Source organism: Triticum aestivum, chromosome 4B (assembly GCF_018294505.1).
Source record: "Triticum aestivum cultivar Chinese Spring chromosome 4B, IWGSC CS RefSeq v2.1, whole genome shotgun sequence".
NCBI lineage: Eukaryota > Viridiplantae > Streptophyta > Magnoliopsida > Poales > Poaceae > Triticum > Triticum aestivum.
In genome coordinates, this window is record NC_057804.1 from 502,281,095 (window position 1) to 502,291,325 (window position 10,231).

Below are 10,231 nucleotides of genomic sequence, written 5' to 3' on the forward strand. Positions count from 1 at the left end.
TAAACAGCAAGTTAAGATGCATCAAGATGATCTACACGAGATTCTAGTCAAGTTACATATAAAGTTCATTTAATTCGGAGCTACAGCCTAGAAGATACGAGCAAAACAAGTTAAAACATGGCATTGATGCAAAATGCATACAAACATCAAGAAAACACCTCAAAACAAGGATGCAACATGATAATATGAAATCTCATGCAAAATCAAGCAAGTTTCATATAGAGCACACTCAAAATGGAGCAACGGTTCAACACACACTCTATACAAGTTTAGAAGACAAGCTGTCCAAAACAGCAACTAGGCATCTAGCAAGCATCAAAACAATATGCTACAACATCTCAACGTGAAAACAACATGCATGATCATGAAGTGCAGGTAAAGCATGACAAAACATGAACACTGAGCTATCTCCAGAAAACACTATAACATGCTCAAAAGGTCATGGCAAGATTGCAAATAATAACAGTTTCAGACTTAACAGAAATAACATCAGATTGCAATGTTTAGAGCTATCAAACGACATGTTACAAGAACTTTTCATGGCACACAAAGGCGTGGCATGCTAGTAAGGACAAAGAAAAAAACTATCTTACTGAACTAATTCCAAAGATCAACAGAAAACATGGTAGCATCCATGCAAACATGGCAAGTGATATGACAGATTCAGACATGGCAGGAACAACAATAAGTAGGCATGTTGGTGAGCTTGTACCACTCACCACAGAGATATAAATGGCTTGACAAGGTGACCAACAGTAAGAAGACATGTTTTTGAAGCTAAGCATGGCAAGAGCAAGTTCATAGGGTGCACGGATCACTAGTAAAGCTCATGGCAAAACTGAACTTAATGTTAACAGGCTGACAGCAACATTATTTAGCAATTTGAGAGCAATATTAAAACAAGCTAGAGCAGGCTATAAATGCAACCAAAGGCATGGATGGATATATCATGAGATGTATAACAAAACATCTTTAGTGAACATCTCCAGATTATGTATAGAATGACTTGTAGCAGCAGGTTTACATAGCATCATGATATAGCAGATTCAGACTAGCAAAACAGTAGCAGCAAGTACCCTACTTCACGAGCTCTATGCACTCACTATAAGACTCACAAAAATACATGTATTGCACCACTGTGAAGATGGCATGATGTAGCTCAGAACTCATGTAGACATCAAGCTCATAAGATGCACACACAAAATGCAATGAAAAAGACAAAACAACAAGTTATAATAGTTTCAGCAGGTTAACATCATATAACACTCTTTCAACGATGATTAGGTCATCAACATGAACTCAAATGAACAGGACGCAATGGAAGAAATTGAAGATCATCTCATGGTGAACATTTTGATATATTACACGCACAAAACGGAGAAGTACACATGGAGTTACAGCAGTTCAAAGGTAGCACCAGAATGCAAGAATTTCAGGACAGCAGAAAATCACCTCCGCGAAAACGGGATCCAGGTCGCTGGAGGAAGAAGCAGGCCATGGCAGCGGCAGTTCCGGCGACATGGGGGTGAGGGGACGGCCCGATCCGGCGGGGCCCGGCCGGATTCCGACGGAGTTGGCCACGATAGATCCATTTTTGGCAGAGAGGAGGCTTGGGGCGGCACGAGCGCGGAGATCGGGGCGGCGCTGGGGCTCTAGCGATGGAGCTCACTGGCAGGAGGCGGGCTGACGGGCGGCAGTGGATGAAGGAGCTGCGGGATCGGGCTCCTCCCGATCTAGCGCGAGGACGAGGAGTGCTGGGCGCTCGGGCGGCGGCATGCGGGCTCCCTCGGGGCCCAGATCTGGCCCGAGGCGGGCCTGGTGCGGGCCGAGAGGGCCACGGGGAGGTGGGAGGAGGCTGGGGCGGTGGGAGCTAGGCCACATGGCGGGCGCCGGTTGGCCCTGGAGGCGGCGCGCCCAATGGCGACTCGCCAAGTGGTGAGCAGGGGCTGGAGGGGGGCGGAAATGGAGGGGAGCGACGGCGCTGATGATTGGGCTGCACGGAAAACAAGGTGGGAGGAAGGGGAAGGCCAAAATTGGCAGGGGAGACATCTATATATAGAAAGGGGGCTAGGGTTAGGTGTTTTGCTCCATTTTAGAGCCGTTCGATCTCGATCGGACGGTCCGGAGTGAAGGGGGGTTAGGTAGGTGGGCTAGTGGGTTGTGAAGAGGAGTTGGGCCGAGGTGAGAGGGAAGGAGTGCATCCCTGCAACTGTTTCCGGAGAGCGAAAACATCCGACGTTTGACTATCTACGATGCCGCTATAAGTTTAACGGTTGGGCTATCAAACGAGCTCCGAATGCGACGAAACTTGACAGGCGCTCTGTCTACACTATAATAAGACTGCAAGCCAAGCTTCGACCCATTCCTAGAACATTTTTCGGCCACTCACGAAACGAGGTAAAAGGGGGCGCCGGGGGACATAGGAGTGTCGGATTGCAAAACGGACAACGGGGAAAATGCTCGGATGCATGAGACGAACATGTATGCAAAAATAAAATGCACATGATGACATGGCAAAATGCAACACACAAGCACATGACATGGCAACGACGACGAATAACTGGCGGACACCTGGCGCATCGGATCCGGGGCGTTACAAAAACCAACCCTGGGCAGTCTGCAGCCCAGTTGAAACTTGCTCGACCTGAAAAAACAATATACGTGCTCAATAAACGAGAGAATTCTGCAAGTACATACTGATAACTGGGATGCAGCACAGATATTGTTTTTTTATCGTGATAATAAGTGCATGCACTTGTTTCGAAAAAATTGGAGAACTGGGAATTCAAACGGCGGGTGCTTATGCTACCCATCAAATAAAAATTAGGTGCCTGAAAATTCTTTTCGAAACAATTGATTCAGCTTTATATCCACGCCGACCCTCGGCATGATGGTTGGAAGCAAATGCAAGTTCATACCAAAAGATCGTTAACAACAATACCAACTTGCGAACGACAAGGTAGTACAACTACCAATACCTAACTAACTTATAATCTTTTTACTCCTGGCCCTAGTGTTCATCTGGTAGAAAATCTTCTAGAGGACCAGTTCCTGCTCCTTCTCTTGCTCCAGGTCCTCGAGGTGGTACTGGTGCATCACCCAGTTGGTCCTTTGCTGGTCGAAGTTCTTATTGGTGTGCAGCACCAGAACCTTTTTTGCTGCCCGTCTGCCGGCCGTTGACCATCACTGGCAAGGTATTGCCGGTCTTGTGCCACATCGCGTGCATGCCGCACTCCGACTGTATCTTGCGATGCGTCCACGTGCCCCTTTTGAACGCCCTGGAATTGCGCTGGAAGAAATGCTTCCTTAGGCCACTCAGTGTGATACCTGCAATATTGTGGAATACAGGTTTTAGTGTACCTAGTTGGCATTTTCATAACATCTTTGGCATGTTGCAGTCACTTGTTTCACTTTTTATTAACTGTCAAATTGTAATTGCTTCACCAGGTCTGCGTCTAAAAAGAAAAATAGAGTTATAAACAAAGGAATATGTTTGTGCAAGTAGACGGCCGATCGGTGTCTTACCTGGAAGTTTCTTAGGTTGGGTGTAGCATATGCCGTGCTCGCTGTCGATGGTTGGTATGAACAAATTGACGAGAGACTGAAATCTCGCACTGTCAGCACTCACTTTGGTCTCAAGAGGTGCTCGATCAGCTCCTGATCCATGGGATTGAACTTGACGCCAGCCGGCAGCACCGGCCAATCCTTCTTCGACTTGCATCCGTAATTCTAGTTATATGGTACTCAATGTATGATCAATCGGCTGTTTTAAGTGAATGATGAAAGATTCCGACAGATAAGTGGTACTCCAAATCTGAAGTCCAGAATACCCGAACACGCCGCCGGGATTCTTGTGTCACCTCACGCGCAACGTGTTGTCACGTCAATTCAATGTGTGGACATGATGAATAATTTGACCGGCGTATACTAGTACTGCTACTGTACTACTTACTAGTCGTATTTAGTGTCACAATTTATACATAGGTTTAACTAACAAGTACACACTTGAAGCCTAACTGATATATATATAGCATCTCCATCATCATTATCAGTACATCCTACGCAGGTGAGTTAGGATGCACTTGATCCCAGGAAGGTATCTATCCTTCAAACCAGAGGAGTGCTTCAAAATAACAACAGTACATAATATCCAACAAAAGAGGGTCGTGCTACAACAGCAGAATACATGGCTCAGTCTAGATATCAGCACAAATCAAGTTGTGCATATTTGCTATTGGCATGAACCACATCGCCGCATGTCGGTTTTGCAAAAGCCATCCATCGCATGGAAGCTTGATGCCTTTCACACACTGAAGATTACCTGGCAACAAGCTGTGTCGACGAATCTCTGGATATGGCGATTCATGAAACCCATGGTATGATGTGTAAACACAGCCCCCCCCCCCCTCGCGAATGGAAGTTGCATAGCACAGTAATCTTCACCGGTGATATGATCGATGATTGGTTGGATGATCAGATAATTGAGCCCGAGGAACAAGGAGTGGTTGCCGAGGCTGTAAACCCGCCTCCAGTTGAATACGCCTGGCCCAACGGAGCTGGGATCTTTCTTGAACACGAAGTAGCCATAGCCATCAATGTCACGAACACCCCACACATTGTACTGCATGTGGTTTGATGTAATGGTTTGGTCAATTTGGTACGTGCGAGTGAGCATCTAATGACCGCTGTCAGCTGAACGATCGATAATCCACCACCCATCGGCTGATATGATTCCAGGTCCTGGAATCACGAAGGCCAGTGCATTTGCATCTGCTGCAACAATTCAAATTGGAGACCAAAAGGACAAAAATGAACAATCATGTTCAGAGTATGTGTGGAATTAAGATTATTATAACAGTGACACATATCATAGACAGAGAATTGCAATGCCGTGGTCATAATCATACCCCAAGTTAAAGAAATAAGCCAATGACTTTCATATTCTAGCAATATGTCATGATTCAAACATCATGTAACAATGAGAGAAAAACAACTATGACAATGCCTACTCATATTCTACCATAGCACTTACTACTACTATTCTCATATCAACTCTAAGCAATAACATGCGTTGTTATAAAAATCTTGTAAACGAGAGTAACATATAGCAATCATGATGTTATGCTAATAATATGTGTTCTAACTATCATTAGATGCCAATTGTTCTCATATCAACTCTAACAATAACATGTGTGGTCATAAAAATCTAGGAAATGAGAGGAACACATAGCAATGATGTGGTTATAGACATGCTATGCATTCTAAATTTGTAACAAATTAACATGCAGTCATATGCATAAGGTAAAGATGAGATGAGATAGAACAATTACACGATGATAGATTCCACCAGTATAGGCAGCCAATCTGTGCGTCGACCGCGTAAACGATGCCATTGTGCACTATAGCATCAGACAGAAATGTTGCCTCAACAGGATTGATGATGAGACATAACCATGTATGGCGACCGGATTCCAGATAGACTAATCCCATGTTGAACAAGGCAATGAGCTTGTAATCCATGTAGTCTTATGATGGTGTGGGCACTTCGCAGATTACAACTTTCTGAAAATAGAGGTCGAGCCAAAAGCTTGACGCGTCTCGTGCATAGTAGGCAGGAGTGTCCGGCGGGCCGCGAGGCTCGATGTCAGCGGTATCCAATGATGGAAGGGTGATCTCTTGCTGGGTGTAGATATCCACGAGACGCCACGGACTACCGGTGTGGTGGATGAGGACGATCCAGTTGGCCTTCATGCCCGCCCAGTAGTGGTCGTGCATGAAGGAAAGGTGGATGGGTAGTGGTAGCATGTCGAGGGGCACCACGACAATCTCCGTAGGATCGTCAAGTCGGTGTCTGGGCCACCTGCGAGGATCGGGCATCAGCAAGCAGGGTTTCTTGAAAACAGCTGTCCGGTTGCAGACGAGTAGATGGTACAAAGACACCGAGCATGCAGCCAGACGGATGGTGCTGAGTAGGTCCATACGACTACAGATCTATTCCAAGAGAACATCGGGGAGGGAATTCCAATCGCGGCTTTGCGTGTCAGTCGGTTCTGCCATTGGGGTTTTCAGTGCCTGCGAGCCAGCGGGGAAGTGGATTCGGGCGGGCAAGCGAAGAAGCTTCTCCTCGTGTGGCCGAGCAGTGAGCGGGGGGATATGGTACGCACGAGCTACCAAGGAAGATGGAGCGGGTGGGCGAGCAGTGAGCGGGGGTAAATGGTGTGCGGCCGACGATGGGGAAGAGAGGAGGAAGAAGAAGAGAGGAGGAAGAAGGGTGGAAGACGGGGAAGAAAGTGCATTAAATCTCAATTCTACTAGTACTACTACAAGGATATACCGTCCTTTGGAGTGTAAATAGTTACACCGATGACATGTGGGTCTATCACACGAGGGCCCATATGTCAGTTAATGGAGGACAGAGGTGTGTAGGCATATTTGCGGAAGCGTGCTCTACTGGCAAACATGATGGCAGTACTGGGTAAGGCTGATTTAGTAACAACACCACGCTGGTTCAGCTTATTAATTACGTGTCCCATCTGCTGCAGCGTGTATTGTCACTTCACTGCGAAGACTAGTTGAATAGTTCTCTCTGACCGAGATGGGGAATAATGGATCGCAAGGACTTCCTTTCTACAGTATCCCTATGCCTCTACGCTCACTTCACTCATTTTGCTCCGTACCTAGTCACTTGTTGAAATCTGTAGAAAGAAAAATACTCCATATTTGGGAACAGAGGGAGGCTTTTACTCCATACTATTTGGGAACAGAGGGAGTATCACCATATGGAGGGAACAGAGGAAGCTTGAAATATGAACATATCAATGGCAAGGCGTAACCCCATGCATGCATGCAACATGCAACACTCACATGTACACATGGACGCACGCAACACTCACACACCCATGCGGCACACAACACACGACGCAACACACACGCTCACGCTCAAGTGCTCAACCTACTCCCTACGTCCGTGAAAGACTATACATTTAGAGATTTACACATTGACCAGGGCATAATTAACGCCCAAAAGTAGCAGACTTATGTGTGCATGCGACCGTTGAGACAAGAAGATTAAATGAAGCCCGTTGCATGCTGTAATTAAGGATAGACATGTAGCCTATACCTACAGCACAAGTTGGTGCATTAGTCAATCAATATCGATTTAGATTAAAAGCTAAATGCATTGGAAGTGTAGATGTACATTATGTACCACACTCTTTGTTTTGTAGCCGATGTACACTCTTTGTTGGAAGACCGAGGGAGGACACGTGCATGCACTCACATACACAGCCAGGGCGGTTCGCGCGCAAGGGTTGGACTCGTGTCGCTCCTACGTAAAGTTTTGTTTAACTGATTTCTTTGCTCTGCCAACTGACAGGTGGGACCCAGAAACCAGGTGACAATTTAACCAGTCAACAAAGTGCCACGTCGACTATGTGGCCGGTCAGTAGGGTGCAATACGGTGCTCTACGGTAGTAGTCCATACTGCGTCCTTTCCAATTAATATGGCTTAATTTGAAACGAGAAAAATACACTGGCGGTCAACGTATGTAACGCTCTTTACGGTCACTATATATAGTTTTGCGGCGATTATACAATCACTAGCCATATTAATTGGAAAGGACGCAGTATGGACTACTACGGTGTGTCCCGTCAACTCGCCGAACGAGGAGAAGCTTGCTTACTACGCCTCTCCCTCGCCCACGCGCACGGTGGTTCGTAGGACGAGGAGAGGGTTTTGACTACAGCGCCCTCTCCCTCTCCCTCACCCTCGCCCTCGCCCTCGCGGTGGACGTGCAGCAGTTCAATTGGTGTCAGATTGCTAGAAGCATATTGTACTGTAGTATCATCATTGTTGGACCTTCCGAAGAGGCGAAGAGCCAAGTGCAAGGTTCACACGAGTACAAACTGTTGAACCTCTCGAAGAGGCAAAGAGCCAAGCGCAAGGTTTTATAGGAGTTGTCATCCTAGTAGGAGTGTACTACATCTATAGCGAATGATGCTACTGTATGATGCCGCCACATCACGTATATCCAAAGCTGTGCCACCTTTTTTTCTCAAAGAGCGTGTTGGAGCCCGTGCAACAACCACACAAGTTGCACGTACACATAACACATTTACTAGTAATAAATTCTAAAGGACAAATGCCAGTATGCCACACAAGTTCATCTCCAATTCATGTGATAAATTTGTGCACGACTAGTCTACATATATTCACAGCGCTACCGTTCACAATTACCGTACTCCACTTACATGTTATAGATGGGCTACATGCATGTCCTCCTCCAGGTTCCAGTCCCAGGTGTTCTTCATGGATGGCATGATCCATAGCGGTGGGCAACGAGAATCATTGTCGCAGCTTTCTAGTCCAGTTCCACATGATGGAGACTCATCCAAGCTGAAGCGGCATAAATCAGGGATAGCGTGTCCCAGCATGTCATTCATCCGGCGGTGCGCAATGAAGACACAACCATGCTTCATGAACGGCAGGCCTTCTGTGTCGTGCATGGAAGGTGGCATCCGCTTCACAATGGGGTAGCTGTCCCCGATGAAAAGCGAGTACTCTCCAAGAGTGTTCCTCGGCACCCACGTAGCATCACGGGAGTCGAACTCGGCGCCGTTCATCTGGTACACGCGGCATCCCAGATCTGGACACATGGTGACGTACACAGTCAAGGTCCATGCATAATAATGTTGTGCTCAAATATGGCGGTTAGTAATACTGTGCAGCAAATAGTACTACTCCGGTATAGAGGAAGTAAAATAACCGGCTTATTATATATAGCCACTCTTGGCTACATGGATGAGATAGTAAGACATGGAAAAACAAAAATGGTGGCAACTAGTGGGTTCAAGTCTTCAAGGGCCTAGCTAGCTATACACGTCCTCCAATGTAAAAAGTACTCCTACTAGTACTACTAAGTATACTACTAGTACAACAATGAAAGAGAAGGCGAGAGGGTTAAAAAATGGAATACCTGGGTAGATGGTGACGGTCCGATCGTGGTAGATTGTGTGACCATGTTGCACATCAGTGGTATCATGGGTAACGACTGCTAAGATAGTTGATCCCAATATGCCAAAGTCAGCTACAAGGTTCCAGGTTAGAGCGAATCACAGATGCAAATGCACATCCAGGATCGGTGATCTTATTTTGATCGGGGATGACTGGTCCCTGCAAAATAATGGAGTACCGTTAGGGATGCAAATGATGGTTTGTGCATTCCGTTTGTAATCTCCCATACCATAGGATGGCAACCAGATGAAACAAGTCCCCTGGCTTGTCACCGCGAAGATGCGGCCTAGATGGTGCACGACGTCTTCGAACGTGTAGGGGTACAAATCTGCCGCCACCAACATGCGCCAGCCTCTGCCGTTACTGCGTCTTGCATTGATGGCAATCCTTATGTCGAACACCGCGATGAGATAGTAATCATCGTAGCCGCGTCGCTTTGTCGGCGGGTCCGCAATTGCTATCTTCTTCAATCTCATGTAGGCATCATCATACGTATTCAAGCCCAGCCAGTCCGGAAGGCCGATCCCAATGGTGGAGAAGGGGTCTACCGAAACGGCCACACTGGTGTGGATGTTGTGCAAAATGATGGTGGTATCCGGCCGGAGGTATGCAAGCCAATCTTCATTGGCACCGACCCAGACCTATATATAAGACAGTGGGCAGCAGAGAAATTACGGGATGGAAATGGAATAACTAAGTACTACATGATCAAACTCCATTACTGACCTGCTCATCGGACAAAATTCGACTACCTCTCAACGTCGGCAACTCTAGCGGAGTCAACGTGCAACCATGGCCAGAGAGCGGTGGACTGTTCGAAGGATTGTCCCATAGAAGAACCTTCTCCTCAAGGACGCATGTAAGACCAACAAGCATGGCCTTTTCCCAAGCCTGTTTAAGCAGCATCTTGAAAAAGTTGGTGCACGAAGCACCAAGTCTTGCGGTGGTGAGGACGTCGGAGCGGCGTGCGATTTATCCCAGAGGATCGTCGTCCAAGGTCTCCCAGCCCCGACGAGGAGGAGAACCGCCTGGCGAATCCATGGGAGCAGCGACGAACTGCCTTCTCTTCGGGGGGAGGGGAACTGGCGAGTAGGAGATAAGAGCGTAGTAACCACAGGGCCTCGTCCCTTCCAACTGTAGATCGTTCCTCAGCGAAGGGGTGAGGCTATTATTTACTACTAGTACTAGCATTATGGAACGTTATGGGATTGCATTATA